The following is a 17058-nucleotide window of genomic DNA, read 5'->3' on the forward strand; positions in this document are numbered from 1 at the left end:
ACTCCAGCCAATGCTTGGCATTGTGCATGGTGATCTTAGGCTTATGCGCTGCTGGTGATCCATGGAAACCCATTTCATGAAGCTCCTGACGAACAGTTCTTGTGCTGATGTTGCTTCCAGAGGCAGTTTGAAACTCGGTAGTGAATGTTGCAACCTAGGACACATGATTTTTATGCGCTACGCACTTCAGCGGTCCCGTTCTGTGAGCTTGTGTGGCCTAGCATTTCGCGGCTGAGCCGTTGTTGCTCCTAGACGTTTCCAATTCACAATAACAGCACTTACAGTTGACAGGGACAGTTCTAGCAGGGCAGAAATGTGACAAACTGACTTGTTGGAAAACTGGCATCCTATGAGGGTGCCACTTTGAAAGTCACTGAGCTCTTCAGTAAGGCAATTCTACTGCCAATATTTGTCTATGAGGAATGGGTGTCCACATACTTTTGTATATATATATATATATTAGCCTATAACCTATTCATGTTTTTAAATATATATTCATATCTATATATAATTATGTTTTTAACATTAATCAGTTATTGTTTTTCCATTATTTTTGTCCTGATTAAACTCTGTAATTTTGCTGCTGTTGAAGCAAATGATTTTGGCAAGTACAGTAGATAAAACAACATTTAAACTTTAAAGGGTTTTAACCTAGTACGAGATTCGACTTTAACCGAATCCCCCGTTAATTGTCTTGACTTTCAGGACCTTGGACAAGAGCACAGCGGTTCACGTCGCCTGGAAAACCACCGCGCGACAGCTTCCGCGTCTACTTAGCCAACTACATACACCTCGAAAGGTCAGTTATTCGGGAGAACAGCTCGCTGGTACATTGAACAAACATCTCAGTGTCACGGCTTTTGAACTGCGATAGCACTTTCAGATCTAGGCCACCCTGGCATGCGAGGCATAGCCTGCAGACACCTGTTGTCCTTTATTATAAGTTGTCTTGGCGGTGTATCCAATGCTGCTCTTGGTTGATGTTTTCTGATGTTAAAACGTGTTTTAATACTGTAACCTATATATAAATTGGAATCACTCTTTGGATCACATAAAGACAAAGGACAAGTGTTTAGAGCTGCTGCCCCCCCCCCCCCCCCCCCCAAAAAAAAAAAAAATGCTGAAGGGGCAAAGTGTAACACAAACCTAACCAACACAAATCCTAACCTATTTTTTGGTGCCAAATGTGAACAGAAAAACCAAGACACCGTCATCGCTTTGAAGACTTGAACCTTTTGTTCTACTCCCGTGCCCTTCTCATTTCAACCCATGTAATCAACCAAAGAGTGCTTCTAAACATGATTACCAAGTGGGGAAACTAATCCCCCGTGCTCGCGCCACGGTGATTTCCTAACAACATATTCAAAGCATTAAGGGTTGCGCATTTTCGAAAACCCTTTCCCAAATAAACATTATTACAACTTAAACAACTAGTAGCCAAGCCTATAATCTTTAAACCGTAAATGAAAGCACAAGTTGTTTCACCACTTCATATGCCAAGTCAACTGTGTAAAAAAATGATTTTAAAAAACAACGCAACATATGAATATAAGTCTTAAACTGTAATGAAAAAGCTAAATTATCGCAGCCTAAGTATAATTTCCATGAATTATATTCCATATATGATATTCATTAGCCTATTTGAAAATATGAAATACCCTATTGGCCCCTCCAAAAGGTTAAAATTAGTCTAACAATCAACGTAAATCAATAGACGCCTATTTTGTTAACCATAGCCTACACTTTAGCTAAATTGTACAGGTTAAATGGGCTATGTTTAGTTCAAGAAAAAGCGTAGGGCCAGTAGGAATCTAATGACATATTTTTGTTGAGGTTAGGAACCGGCACTGGACAGCAAAGGTAGATGAAAATAGGCTACTTACATGTGAAACTCCTTTATTTACAGCATTGCGTCCCCCAGTCTATTTCAATAAATTTGGCAATTTCCATCCACTGGAAGAGATAAGGCCATGTCGAACACTCTTTACACAATTCCAGACAATCCGAAATACCTTATTTGAAAAGTGTTATAATTAATTTGAAGATAGAATTTGTTTTGTTAATGCAAGGTGCACCCAATGATTCGAAAAAACGCGCGTATTCTACCAGTTGTTAACCCAACTCATTATTAGGCATATTTTTTAACGGTTCTGAGTTGACCGATTTATATTTTATTGCACTTTCCAATAAATAGACTCCAAATAAATGATTTAATATGCTCCGTGCAGAAAGTCGTTGTCCACACAGCTGTTGATTTAGTCCAAGTAGTCTATAACAACTTTACGCGCTACGGTTTACCGCAAGAAGCGTCGGTGAGAAATTCTGTAACCTGTCTCGGAAAACGAGTCCGGACCATTTGATTGCCCTTGAGCCGCGAAGTGAGGAAGTCAGACGTTCAGAGGTAACGCCTACTCCCATTTGTCTGTGCTGTTCGGACAGTACATCACATCATCGGCTGTGTTCTTCAGGAGGGCATAAGGCTAATAAAGTTATAGTGGAGCATGCAATAATAGGTTACTACATTTAAATAATGTAGAGACGGAATGAGGATGAGCAAGAAAGTCTGGATAATGAAACAGTTTTATTAAAAACTCCTTATGATGAGTCTGTAATCCTCCTAGCTTTAGACGTGTCACATAAAGCACATTGCGCTTTTAAATAGCCGACAGTTGAAATATAGGCCTAGCACTATAGGATTAAAGGGTTAGGCCATTTGATTGATCTTGAATATTATTATTAACTCAACTATTAGTGAGTGTATGCCTCATCTTGATGGAGATTTAGTGACTTGTGGCATCTGTTTCCCGATATAATTAGCTAGCTTAACTTTTCTTCAGGAAATTAACATTAGGATCAATGTTGTTTTGAAAAACTAGACTCGCGGATTATGAGGCCAATCAGGATTATGACGTTTTCGTGGGAACAAGACGTTTGTTTTAATCCTGATTGATTTAACGTAGCGCTATAGTTTATCCTTAATGGTTAGAACAACATGAGTCAATAATACAATATTCTATAAAGTTCGACCACCCCTGTGGGTAGCCTATAATGCAGGGCTCTCCAACCCTGTTCCTGGAGAGCAACCATCCTATAGGTTTTCACTCCAACCCTAATCTAACGCACCGGATTCTACTAATTAGCTGGTTGATAAGATTAATCAGGTTAGTTACAACTGGAGTTGGAGATAAAACTTAGAGGAGGGTAGCTCCCCGGGAACCGGGTTGGAGAGCCCTGCTATGTGTGTCGATGCCTTGTGGCCTGCGTTTATACAGGCATCCAAATTCTGATCTTTGCTTCCCTAATTGGTCTTTTGACCAATCAGATCAGCTTTGAAAAATATCTGATGTGAAAAGATCTAATGTGATTGGTTAAAAACCAATTAGTGAGGAAAAAAGATCAGATTTGGACTGACTGTCTAAACGCAGCCCTAGTGTATCAACACCATTGAAATGTATTCCAAACCTGGGTTCATTACCCCCTCTGCTGGTAAAGAGTAAGAACAGCCTGTTGTAAATTGCACTGACAAGTATACATTACAGTAGGCCTACGAGTCAGCATCACTGGTCCTAAGAGGCTGGCGAGTCATCTGCAAAACGGAGATACTTAGCCTATATCACATGGAAGTCATAATTAATCAACTTGATAGATAATTTCAATAAGCATTTCTCTACGGCTGGCCATGCTTTCCTCCTGGCTACCCAAACCCCGGCCAACAGCTCTGCACCCCCCACAGCTAATTGCCCAAGCCTCCCCAGCTTCTCCTTCACCCAAATCCAGATAGCAGATGTTCTGAAAGAGCTGCAAAACCTGGACCAGTACAAATCAGCTGGGCTAGACAATCGGGACCCTCTCTTTCTAAAATTATCCGCCGCCATTGTTGCAACCCCTATTACAAGTCTGTTCAACCTCTCTTTCCTATCGTCCGAGATCCCTAAAGATTGGAAAGTTGCCGCGATCACCCCCCTCTTCAAATTGGGTGACACTCTAGACCCAAACTGTTACAGACCTATATCCATCCTGCCCTGCCTTTCTAAAGTCATTTAAAGCCAAGTGAACAAACAGATCACGACCATTTCGAATCCCACCGTTCCTTCTCCGCTATGCAATCCGGTTTCCGAACTGGTCACGAGTGCACCTCAGCCACGCTCAAGGTCCTAAACGATATCATCGATAAAAGACAGTACTGTGCAGCCGTCTTCATCGACCTGGCCAAGGCTATTGACTCTGTCAATCACCGTATTCTTATCGGCCGACTCAACAGCCTTGGTTTCTCTAATGACTGCCAGTGTGTCAAATCGGAGGGCCTGTTGTCCAGACCTCTGGGAGGCTCTATGGGGGTGCCACAGGGTTCAATTCTCGGGCCGACTCTTTCCTCTGTATATTTCAATGATGTCGCTCTTGCTGCGGGTGATTCTTTGATCCACCTCTACGCAGACGACACCGTTCTGTATACATCTGGCCCTTCTTTGGACATTGTGTTAACAAACCTCCAAATGAGCTTCAACGCCATACAATACTCCTTCCGTGGCCTTCAATTGCTCTTACAGTCGTATGAAAAAGTTTGGGCACCCCTGACAATTTCCATGATTTCCATTTATAAATAATTGGGTGTTTGGATCAGCAATTTCATTTTGATCTATCAAATAACTGATGGACACAGTAATATTTCAGTAGTGAAATTAGGTTCATTGAATTAACAGAAAATGTGCAATATGCATCAAAACAAAATTAGACAGGTGCATAAATTTGGGCACCCCAATAGAAAAATCACATCAATAGTTAGTAGAGCCTCCTTTTGCTAAAATAACAGCCTCTAGACGCTTCCCATAGCCTCTAATGAGTGTCTGGATTCTGGATGAAGGTATTTTGGACCATTCCTCCTTACAAAACATCTCCAGTTCAGTTAGTTTTGATGGTTGCCGAGCATGGACAGCCCGCTTCAAATCATCCCACAGATTCTCAATGATATTCAGGTCTGGGGACTGGGATGGCCATTCCAGAACATTGTACTTGTTCCTCTGCATGAATGCCCGGGTAGATTTTGAGCAGTGTTTTGGGTCGTTGTCTTGTTGAAATATCCAGCGCCGGCGTAACTTCAACTTTGTGACTGATTCTTCAACATTATTCCCAAGAATCTGCTGATATTGAGTGGAATCCATGCGACCCTCAACTTTAACAAGATTCCCAGTACCGGCACTGGCCACACAGCCCCACAGCATGATGGAACCCCCACCAAATTTGACTGTGGGTAGCAAGTGTTTTTCTTGGAACGCTGTGTTCTTTTGCCGCCATGCATAACGTCCCTTGTTATGACCAAATAACTCAATCTTTGTTTCATCAGTCCACAGCACCTTATTCCAAAATGAAGCTGGCTTGTCCAAATGTGCGTTTACATACCTCAAGCGACTCTGTTTGTAGCGTATGTGCAGAAAAGGCTTCTTCCGCATCACTCTCCCATACAGCTTCTCCTTGTGCAAAGTGCGCTGGATTGTTGAACGATGCAGAGTGACACCATATGGAGAAAGATGATGTTGTAGGTCTTTGGAGGTGGTCTGTGGGCTGTTTTTGACCGTTCTCACCATCCTTCGCCTTTGCCTCTCCGATATTTTACTTGGCCTGCCACTTTTGGCCTTAACAAGAACTGTGCCTGTGGTCTTCCATTTCCTCACTATGTTCCTCACAGTGGACACTGACAGCTTAAATCTCTGTGATAGCTTTTTGTAGCCTTCCTCTAAACCATAATGTTGAACAATCTTTGTTTTCAGGTCATTTGAGAGTTGTTTTGAGGCACCCATGTTGCCACTCTTCAGAGGAGAGTCAAAGAGAACAACAACTTGCAATTGGCCACCTTAAATACCTTTTCTCATGATTGGATGCACTTGTCTATGAAGTTCAAGGCTTAATGAGCTCACCAAACCAATTGTGTGTTCCAATTAATCAGTGCTAAGTAGTTACAGGTATTCAAATCAACAGAATGACAAGGGTGCCCACATTTTTGCATAGCCTATTTTTCACATCTGATTTAATTTCATACAACTTAATATTGCTACACTAAAAATCTTTGTCTGGACAATACCCCAGTACTCAGCTTTTATTAGAAAATGAATGGCATGCCACTGTGATCATTTTCTGTGAAGACAGAGTAAATTATTATGCAGCCTCAGAGGGGTGCCCAAACTTGTTCATACGACTGTAAATGCTAATAAAACAAAATGCATGCTCTTCAACCGATTGCTGCCCGTACCCGCCCGCCCAACTACCATCACTACTCTGGACGGTTCTGACTTAGAATATGTGGACAACTCTAAATACCTAGTTGTCTGGCTAGACTGTAAACTCTCCTTCCAGACTCCAGACTAAGCATCTCCAATCCAAAATGACATCTAGAATCGGCTTCCTATATCGCAACAAAGCCTCCTTCACTCATGCTGCCAAACATACCCTCGTAAAACTGACTATCCTACCGATCCTTGACTTCGGCGATGTCATTTACAAAATAGCCTTCAACACTCTACTCAGCAAATTGAATGCAGTCTATCACAGTGTCATCCGTTTTGTCACCAAAGCCCCATATACTACCCACCACTGCGACCTGTATGCTCTCGTTGGCTGGTCCTCGCTACATATTCGTCGCCAAACCCACTGGCTACAGGTCATCTAGAAGTCTTTGCAAGGTAAAGCTCCGCCTTATCTCAGCTCACTGGTCACCATAGCAACACCCACCCGTAGCACGCGCTACAACAGGTATATTTCACTGGTCATCCCCAAAGCCAACACCATCCTTTGGCCGCCTTTCCTTCTCGTCTCCCAGCGTCTGTCCTTACAGTCTCCCGGATTTACATGAACTATTTTATGTCTACCCCTGAGTCCAGGTTGGTACATTTGGATTTCAGGGAAAATGTATTTGAGTAAAAAGTACATATTTTCCTTTGGAATGTAGTGGAGTAAAAGTAAAAGTTGTAAAAAATATAGATAGTAAAGAAAAGTAGCCTACATATACCCCCCCAAAATACAAAATAGTACTTTCAAGTATTTTGGTTTACCTAGAGCAGCAAACATGAAAAACAACCCAATAATTTAAAAGAATGTTGCGTGGTGGCTTCAAATACCAAGTAAGTAAAACACCACTAGATAGTTTCATTACAGAGAACAAACTGCACCACCTTTTTGTAGGAAACAGGTGGAGGTGCATTCGCCAAGTCACCCCTGCAACCAATCAGAGCACACAAACAATGAATTCAAACGGACCAATAAGTTCACCGTTTCAATTCACTTTCAATTCACTTCACTCATTTTAAATTCACTGTAATATAGGCACTTCTATAGTCTCAGAAACCCAGACCTAGGATCAATGGTACATAGTGGGAGCCAACCCGTCTGGATAGAGAGACTAGCACCTCAGGGTGTGCAGCTACATTTAAGGGCACTAAATTCCTAGTCTCCTTGAGGGACTGGATAAATAGTCCTAGACAGAAATTAACGGACATATCTGTGATAAAATCCAGACAGAACACAGACAAATTTAGGCCTTTTGTTGAAATTGCAAACCAGTCAGGTACTGTTATGCGTTATATGATGAATCCGGAGGCGAATATCACTTTGGTTGACTTTAATGAAACAATAAGTAACATAACACAGGAGACTGTCTTCACTGGACTTGTTATGACGGCTGCACCAGGACCGACTTGCCCAATCACCTTTTAGATGACGTCATGAATATACTTGCGCCATGCGCTTTAATAAAATTGCTCCAGTACAACACATCACCCTTTCTTTTAGTCTTTTAAGATGTGTTTCTAAAATGTTTACACTGTTTATAGTTCATCACTCTGTAATAAACTTTTGTCTCCTTAACATATGAATTCATAAACAAACTTTTCAGACTTTAAAGTTCAACAACTCATGAAACATCAACTAATTTTCTGTTGTTAACTTTCCTTAAAACAGTCAGTCTCTTGTTTCTTCAACACTAACTAGATTCTACCCTAAGGTGAGCTGGGTTGACTGCCTGCCAGTCACCTTCACAGCTGCAGTGGGGTTATTCTGCCTCATAATGCAGGCTGTGTGTTAATTACTGCACATACTCTCCATATCTGTCAAGTGGTTTGACAACTCTGCCACGAGAAGTCAAGTGCACTGGAGTCTGTGGTGCTCTGACAGGAATTGGGTCGGCATCTGGAACAGGTAGGTACAACTCCGTGTCACACTCTGGGTGTTTCTCTCCACCCTTTTCAGAAGTCTCTGAAGCACTGGGGAGGGGTTTCAGGTGGCGTGGATTCCGACTGTGGTGCAGAGCTGTCTGCCAAGCATGAACTGTGCTGGGCTCACACCTGTGGCTGGCAGTGTCGTTGCTCTGTAGGTCATGAGAGCTAGGAATGGGTCAGCCTGTTTCAGGATCCCTTTGGCTGTCTGCACTGCTCTCTCTGCTTCACCATTTGCTTGGGAGTAGTGAGGGCTGGTGGTAATGTGTCTGAAATCACAGTCCTTTGAGAATTGCGTGAAAGCTCTACCTGAGAACTGGGGATCAGTGTCTGTAATTAGAATATTTGGGCATCCGCACCTGGCGAAGACATTCTTCAGTTTAGCTCTTGTAGTTTCTCCTGACATGTCTTTGAGGTAAGCTATTTATATATATCTAGAGAAACAGTCCCCAACTACCAAGTAGTGTTGCTTGTTGAGTTCACATACAGTACCAGTCAAAAGTTTGGACACACCTACTCATTCAAGGGTTTTTCTTTATTTTAAACTTTTCCGGATTGACTGACCTTCATGTCTTAAAGTAATGATGGACTGTCATTTTTCTTTGCTTATTTGAGCTGTTTTTGCCATAATATGTACTTGGTCTTTTACCAAATAGGGCCGTCTTCTGTATACCACCCCTACCTTGTCACAACACAACTGATTGGCTCAAACGCATTAAGAAGAAAATAAATTCCACAAATTAACAACACACCTATTAATTGAAATGCATTCCAGGTGATTACCTAATGAAGCTGGTTGAGAGAATGCCAAACGTGTGCAAAGCTGTCATCAAGGTGGTGGGTACTTTGAAGAATCTCAAATATTAAATATATTTTGATTTGTTTAACACTTTTTTGGTTACTACATGATTCCATATGTGTTATTTCATAGTTTTGATGTCTTCACTCTTATTCTATTATGTAGTAAATAGTAAAAAATAAAGAAAAACCCTTGTATGAGTGTCCAAACTTTTGACTGGTACTGTATGTCAGCTGCTACTCTTTCCTATGAGAGACTGGGGAGTGGAGTGGTGATCAGAGGTTCCACCCTCTGAGTAGGTTTGGACTCATGGCACTCTTTGCATGTACTGACTAGTTATTCCAGGCCACCACACACTACCTCTAGCTTGCTCCCGGCACTGGCCATTGTGTCTTTAACATCTCAGTTCTCATGTCTTGAGACACTACTATTCTATTACCATACAACACTAGTCCTTGTGAGGTTGGGAGGTTCTGTCGGGAGGTCTAGTAGGCTTTTACCTTGTCTGGCCCTTTGGTTGCATACTGTCACATTGTGTTCCACCATCTGCAGCTCTGCCACTCAGTCTCCTGTGTTGTTATTTATTGTTTCATTAAAGTCAACCAAAGTGATATTCGCATTCAGATTATTCATATAACGCATAACACTACATGTTGTCAGGAGATGATCAACGAAGTTTCAATCTCCGGAAAACTTCGACTTTGGTCGCCCAGAACACTTGCCAGAATGGCGCCAATGATTTCATTGTTACAGGATAGCAACTAAGCTAAACAAAGAGGATGGAGAGTAACAGGTTTGCACTCTGCTTTATTCGCTGGGGAAAGAGGCTGAACAAGACATTCACGTATTCTGAGGATCAGAACGATTCTGAGATTGTTATGGCTAAACTGGACAATTATGTTGTGCCCAAAGTGAACACTATTCATGAAAGAGCCCGTTCTCATCGGTGCACCCAAAATCCCGCAAAACCCACCGAGGAATACATCGGAAGCCTACACGAGCTAGCTGATACCTGTGCTATCACTGTCCGTGACAGGTTGGTCATAGGGATATTAGAGAAGGAGTATTCAGAGGAGCTTCAATTAATGCCTGACTTGATGCTCGACAAAGCGGTAGAGCTTGTGAGGCAGTCAGAGCAAGTAAAGGAGGATATTAGCGAACAAGTGGCTAATGCTAATGGTGCACAGCTCAGTGAAGAGTATGTAGTAGCATACCAACGCAAGTAGCACAATGGAAAACAGAGACACAGAAACGGGCATGGACAAAACAAAGGGGCCAAAGCAAAAGGACACAATGTGAACATGACAGGACGCAAATGCTTCAGATGTCGTAAGGCACATGCTAAAGAGAACAGGTGTGCTGCTAAGAATGCTGAATGCTGCAACTGTAGGAAGCTGTGGCATTTCGTGGTTGTTTGTCGCTCCCGTGTGATCAACAAGGTTACTGCACCCAACAAGAGAGAAGGGGATGAGAGAAGTCACAGATGTTGAGGACTCAAACAATGCATGGACAGTGGAACTGCTGATAAAAGGTACTGCAATAGACTTTAAGATTGACACAGGGGCAGATACAAGTGTCATATCAGAAAATACTTCTAGCACACTGAAAAACATGCCACCACTGAAGAGCACAGTAACTAAACTAGATGGCCCAAGGTGGTAAACTGAACTGTATGGGTCACTTTACAGCTACTACTATTTGGAAAGGACAGCAGTTTAGGTTCAAAGTGTATGTGATAAAGGGGCCAAAGGGAAGCCATCTGCCAGGCCGTAATGTAGCTGTTGCAGTGGGTTTTGGTGAAGAGAATAGAAGAGATCAAAAGTACAGAGCAGCTCAAGAGTGCTCATCCTGTAGATGGGCAGGCTGAAGATATAACCAATCAAAATAAGCCTGAAAGATGATGCGGTGCCCTACAGTGTAAACACAGCCAGATGTGTGTCAGTGCCCATCCTCCCCATGCTTGACCGCATGGTAGCGAGTGGTGTGATCACAGCGATCAGGGAGGCTACAGAGCGGTGTGCTCCTATGGTCCTGGTAACCAAGAAGAACAAAGACCAGCTGAGAGTTATGCGCTGTACCTGAGAAGGTTAAACAAATCAATGAAAAGGGAGAAATACATTCTACCCATCATAGACGATATCCTGCCAAAGCTTGCTGGTGCCAAGGTGTTTTCTCTTTCAGATGCAGCAAGTGGCATCTGGTAGATTCCACTATACAGAGAGAGTGCCAAGCTTACCACGTTCATAATGCCTTTTGGAAGGTACTATTTCAACAGACTTCCATTTGGAATCACTCGTGCCCCAGAAATCTTCTAGCGTGAGATGACAGAGCTCCTGAAGGACCAAGAAGGTGTGGATATTTACATGGATGATATACTTATTTTCTCAGACACTCCAGAGGATCATGAGGTGAGACTCCAGAAAACCCTATACACACTGGAGATAGGAGGTTCGAAGCTCAACCCAGACAAATGTCTACTGTGTCAGAAACGGCTTAACAACCTAGGACACTGCATCGATGAAAATGGCATTTTACCTGATGAGGCCAAGATCCAGGCCATCACCCAGCTGTAGCCGCCAAGTAATGTGTCTAATCTGAGAAGGATCCTGGGTATGATTCACTACATAGGCAGGTACCTACCGGGTCTAGCCGATGTCAACAAACCATTCAACAACTGGCTCGAGAGTGACGCTACATGGACATGGAGTGTAGTGCAGGAGGAGGCCTTTAGGAAGGTAAAGCAACTCATCACAGAGTCACCTGTACTGGCATTCTATGATATGACAAAGCCTACCATAGTCAGTGCAGATGCCAGTAGTTATGGCTTAGGCTAGGTCCTACTACAGATACAGTTAAATCCAGAATAGTATTGCCCCGGGACTCTCACAGATGCAGAAAAGCGCTATGCACAGATAGAAAAGGAGTGTCTCGCAGGAGTCTGGGCATGTGAGAAGTTTACCAGATATCTGTATGGCCTAGATACATTCACACTGCAGAGTGATCACAAACATCTTCTTCTACTGATAAACTGAAATGACCTTGACTTAGTGCATTTGAGGTGTCAGAGACTGTTGATGCGCATGATGCATTTTAACCCTACAGCCAAGCATGTGCCGGGGAAACAGCTTGTTATAGAAAACACAATTTCCAAACACTCCCAGGCAGCTGTTACACGAGAGACCACAGAGCTGGCCAATGAAACCGAGGCCCATGAGGATGCAGTTCATCAAGCTTGATGTCATCAAGAAGCAGACACAACAGTATGCAGAGCTGCAGATGGTGAAACATTAAGTAACATAACACAGGAGACTGTCTTCACTGGAATTGTTTACGATGGATGCACCCGGACCGACTTGCCCAATCATCTTTTGCATGACGTCATGAATATACAGTACTTGCTTGTAATAAATTAGTTCCAGTACAACAGATTGCAGGATAGATTCAAGCCCCAAATAATTCCTTGTTAATCTCAGTGTTTTGATTTTTATGTTACAATAAGCCCGTCCTCCTATAGCTCATCCCACCCGCCTCCACTGACATACATTCATGCTACACACATATCACAACTGCTGCTACCAGATTCTTATTATACTGCTAAATTTAAACACTTGCCCCCCAATCCCCCCTTCCCCAAAACATATCCCTAGCCACGTCCTCCGAGCATGCGCAGACCAGCTGGCTGGTGTGTTTAGGGGCATATTCAATCTCTCCCTATCCCAGTCAGTTGTCCACACATACTTCAAGATGGCCACCATTGTTCCTATACCCAAGAAGGCAAAGGGAACTGAACTTAATGACTATCGCCTCATAGCACTCACCTCTGTCATCATGAAGTGCTTTGAGAGACTAGTCAAGGATCATATCACCTCTACCTTACCTGCCACCCTAGACTCAATTTGCTTACCGCCCCAATAGATCCACAGACGATGCAATTGCCATCACTCTGCACACTGCCCTATCCCATCTGGACAAGAGGAATACCTATGTAAGAATGCTGTTTATTGACTATAGCTCAGCATTCAATACCATAGTACCCTCCAATCTCATCATTATGCTCGAGGCCCGTGCTGTGCAACTGGGTCCTGGACTTCCTGACGGGCCGCCCCCCAGGTGGTGAAGGTAGGAAACATCACCTCCACTCCGCGGATCCTCAACACTGGAGACACACCCTCCTGTACTCCCTGTTCACCCATGACTGCGTGTCCATGCACGCCTCCAACTCATTCATCAAGTTTGCAGACGACACAACAGTAGTAGGCTTGATTACCAACGATGACAAGACAGCCTACAGGGAGGAGGTTAGGGCTCTCGGAGTGTGGTGCCTGGAAAACAACCTCTCACTCAACGTCAACAAAACAAAGGAGATGATCGTGGACTTCAGGAAACAGCAGAGAGTGCACCCCTCTATCTACATAGACAGGATCACAGTGGAGAAGGTGGAAAGTTCCTTGGCGTACACATCACTGACAAACTGAAATGGACCACACACACAGACAGTGTGGTGAAGAATGCGCAACAGAGCCTCTTCAACCTCAAGAGGCTAAAGAAATGTGGCTTGTCACCTAAAACCCTCACAAACTTTTACAGATGCACAATTGAAAGCATCCTGTCGGGCTGTATCACCGCCTGGTACGGCAACTGCACCGCCCGCAACCGCAAGGCTCTCCAGAGGGTGGTGCAATCTGCCCAACGCATTACTGGGGGAAACTACCCTCCCTCCAGGACACCTACAGCACCCGATGTCACAGGAAGGCCAAAAAGATCATCAAGGACATCAACCATCCGAGCCACTGCCTGCTCACCCCGTTATCATCCAGAAGGTGAGGTCAGTACAGGTGCATCAAAGCTGGGAACAAGAGACTGAAAAACAGCTTTCATCTCAAGGCCATCAGACTGTTAAACAGCCATCACTAGTACATTACAGGCTGCTGCCTATAGGCATAGACTAGAAATCACTGGCCACTTTAAGGAATGGAACACTAGTCACTTTAAAAATGTTTACATATCTGGCATTACTCATCTCATATGTATATACTGTATTCTATACTATTCTACTGTATCTTAGTCACTTAATAATGTTTACATATCTTGCATTACACATCTCATATGTATATTCTGTATTCTATACTATTCTACGGTATCTTAGTCACTTAATATTTACATATCTGGCATTACTCATCTCATATGTATATACTGTATTCTATACTATTCTACTGTATCTTAGTCACTTAATAATGTTTACATATCTTGCATTACACATCTCATATGTATATACTGTATTCTATACTATTCTACTGTATCTTAGTCACTTAACAATGTTTACATATCTGACATTGCTCATCTCATATGTATATACTGTATTCTATACTATTCTACTGTATCTTAGTCACTTAATAATGTTTACATATCTTGCATTACACATCTCATATGTATATTCTGTATTCTATACTATTCTACGGTATCTTAGTCACTTAATGTTTACATATCTGGCATTACTCATCTCATATGTATATACTGTATTCTATACTATTCTACTGTATCTTAGTCCGTTCCGCTCTGACATCGCTCGTCCATATGTACAGTGGGGAGAACAAGTATTTGATACACTGCCGATTTTGCAGGTTTTCCTACTTACAAAGCATGTAGAGGTCTGTAATTTTTATCATAGGTACACTTCAACTGTGAGAGATGGAATTTAAAACAAAAATCCAGAAAATCACATTGTATGATTTTTAAGTAATTAATTCGCATTTTATTGCATGACATAAGTATTTGATCACCTACCAACCAGTAAGAATTCCGGCTCTCACAGACCTGTTAGTTTTTCTTTAAGAAGCCCTCCTGTTCTCCACTCATTACCTGTATTAACTGCACCTGTTTGAACTCGTTACCTGTATAAAAGACACCTGTCCACCCACTCAATCAAACAGACTCCAACCTCTCCACAATGGCCAAGACCAGAGAGCTGTGTAAGGACATCAGGGATAAAATTGTAGACCTGCACAAGGCTGGGATGGGCTACAGGACAATAGGTAAGCAGCTTGGTGAGAAGGCAACAACTGTTGGCGCAATTATTAGAAAATGGAAGAAGTTCAAGATGACGGTCAATCACCCTCGGTCTGGGGCTCCATGCAAGATCTCACCTCGTGGGGCATCAATGATCATGAGGAAGGTGAGGGATCAGCCCAGAACTACACGGCAGGACCTGGTCAATGACCTGAAGAGAGCTGGGACCACAGTCTCAAAGAAAACCATTAGTAACACACTACGCCGTCATGGATTAAAATCCTGCAGCGCACGCAAGGTCCCCCTGCTCAAGCCAGCGCATGTCCAGGCCCGTCTGAAGTTTGCCAATGACCATCTGGATGATCCAGAGGAGGAATTGGAGAAGGTCATGTGGTCTGATGAGACAAAAATAGAGCTTTTTGGTCTAAACTCCACTCGCCGTGTTTGGAGGAAGAAGAAGGATTAGTACAACCCCAAGAACACGATCCTAACCGTGAAGCTTGGAGGTGGAAACATCATTCTTTGGGGATGCTTTTCTGCAAAGGGGACAGGACGACTGCACCGTATTGAGGGGAGGATGGATGGGGCCATGCATCGCGAGATCTTGGCCAACAACCTCCTTCCCTCAGTAAGAGCATTGAAGATAGGTCGTGGCTGGGTCTTCCAGCATGACAACGACCCGAAACACACAGCCAGGGCAACTAAGGAGTGGCTCCGTAAGAAGCATCTCAAGGTCCTGGAGTGGCCTAGCCAGTCTCCAGACCTGAACCCAATAGAAAATCTTTGGAGGGAGCTGAAAGTCCGTATTGCCCAGCGACAGCCCGAAACCTGAAGGATCTGGAGAAGGTCTGTATGGAGGAGTGGGCCAAAATCCCTGCTGCAGTGTGTGCAAACCTGGTCAAGAACTACAGGAAACGTATGATCTCTGTAATTGCAAACAAAGGTTTCTGTACCAAATATTAAGTTCTGCTTTTCTGATGTATCAAATACTTATGTCATGCAATAAAATGCAAATTAATTACTTAAAAATCATACAATGTGATTTTCTGGATTTTTGTTTTAGATTCCGTCTCTCACAGTTGAAGTGTACCTGTGATAAAAATTACAGACCTCTACATGCTTTGTAAGTAGGAAAACCTGCAAAATCGGCAGTGTATCAAATACTTGTTCTCCCCACTGTATATAGTCTTAAATCATTACTACTTAGATTTGTGTGTATTGGGTATATGTTGTGTAATTTGTTAGATATTACTTGTTAGATATTACTGCACTGTCGGAGCTAGAAGCACAAGCATTTCATTACACCCGCAATAACATCTGCTAATCACGTGTATGTGACCAATAAAATGTTTTATATACACTGCTCAAAAAAATAAAGGGAACACTAAAATAACACATCCTAGATCTGAATGAATGAAATATTCTTATTAAATACTTTTTTCTTTACATAGTTGAATGTGCTGACAACAAAATCACACAAAAATTATCAATGGAAATCAAATTTATCAACCCATGGAGGTCTGGATTTGGAGTCACACTCAAAATTAAAGTGGAAAACCACACTACAGGCTGATCCAACTTTGATGTAATGTCCTTAAAACAAGTCAAAATGAGGCTCAGTGTGTGTGGCCTCCACGTGCCTGTATGACCTCCCTACAATGCCTGGGCATGCTCCTGATGAGGTGGCGGATGGTCTCCTGAGGGATCTCCTCCCAGACCTGGACTAAAGCATCCGCCAACTCCTGGACAGTCTGTGGTGCAACGTGGCGTTGGTGGATGGAGCGAGACATGATGTCCCAGATGTGCTCAATTGGATTCAGGTCTGGGGAACGGGCGGGCCAGTCCATAGCATCAATGCCTTCCTCTTGCAGGAACTGCTGACACACTCCAGCCACATGAGGTCTAGCATTGTCTTGCATTAGGAGGAACCCAGGGCCAACCGCACCAGCATATGGTCTCACAAGGGGTCTGAGGATCTCATCTCGGTACCTAATGGCAGTCAGGCTACCTCTGGCGAGCACATGGAGGGCTGTGCGGCCCCCCAAAGAAATT

The 17058-nt window shown here is 43.1% G+C and overlaps 1 protein-coding gene across 1 annotated transcript in view; it reads right to left on the reverse strand.

Moving 5' to 3' along the window:
* The window catches only part of LOC139583372 (sodium channel protein type 3 subunit alpha-like), a 199313-nt gene extending 196973 nt beyond the window's left edge, over positions 1–2340 (reverse strand). The window contains exon 1 of the mRNA XM_071414376.1: positions 1884–2340. The gene's annotated coding sequence lies outside the window, so the exon portion shown is untranslated. The remainder of the gene's footprint in view (positions 1–1883) is intronic.
* Positions 2341–17058: the final 14718 nt, after the last annotated feature.

This window comes from Salvelinus alpinus, chromosome 8 (assembly GCF_045679555.1).
Source record: "Salvelinus alpinus chromosome 8, SLU_Salpinus.1, whole genome shotgun sequence".
Lineage (NCBI taxonomy): Eukaryota > Metazoa > Chordata > Actinopteri > Salmoniformes > Salmonidae > Salvelinus > Salvelinus alpinus.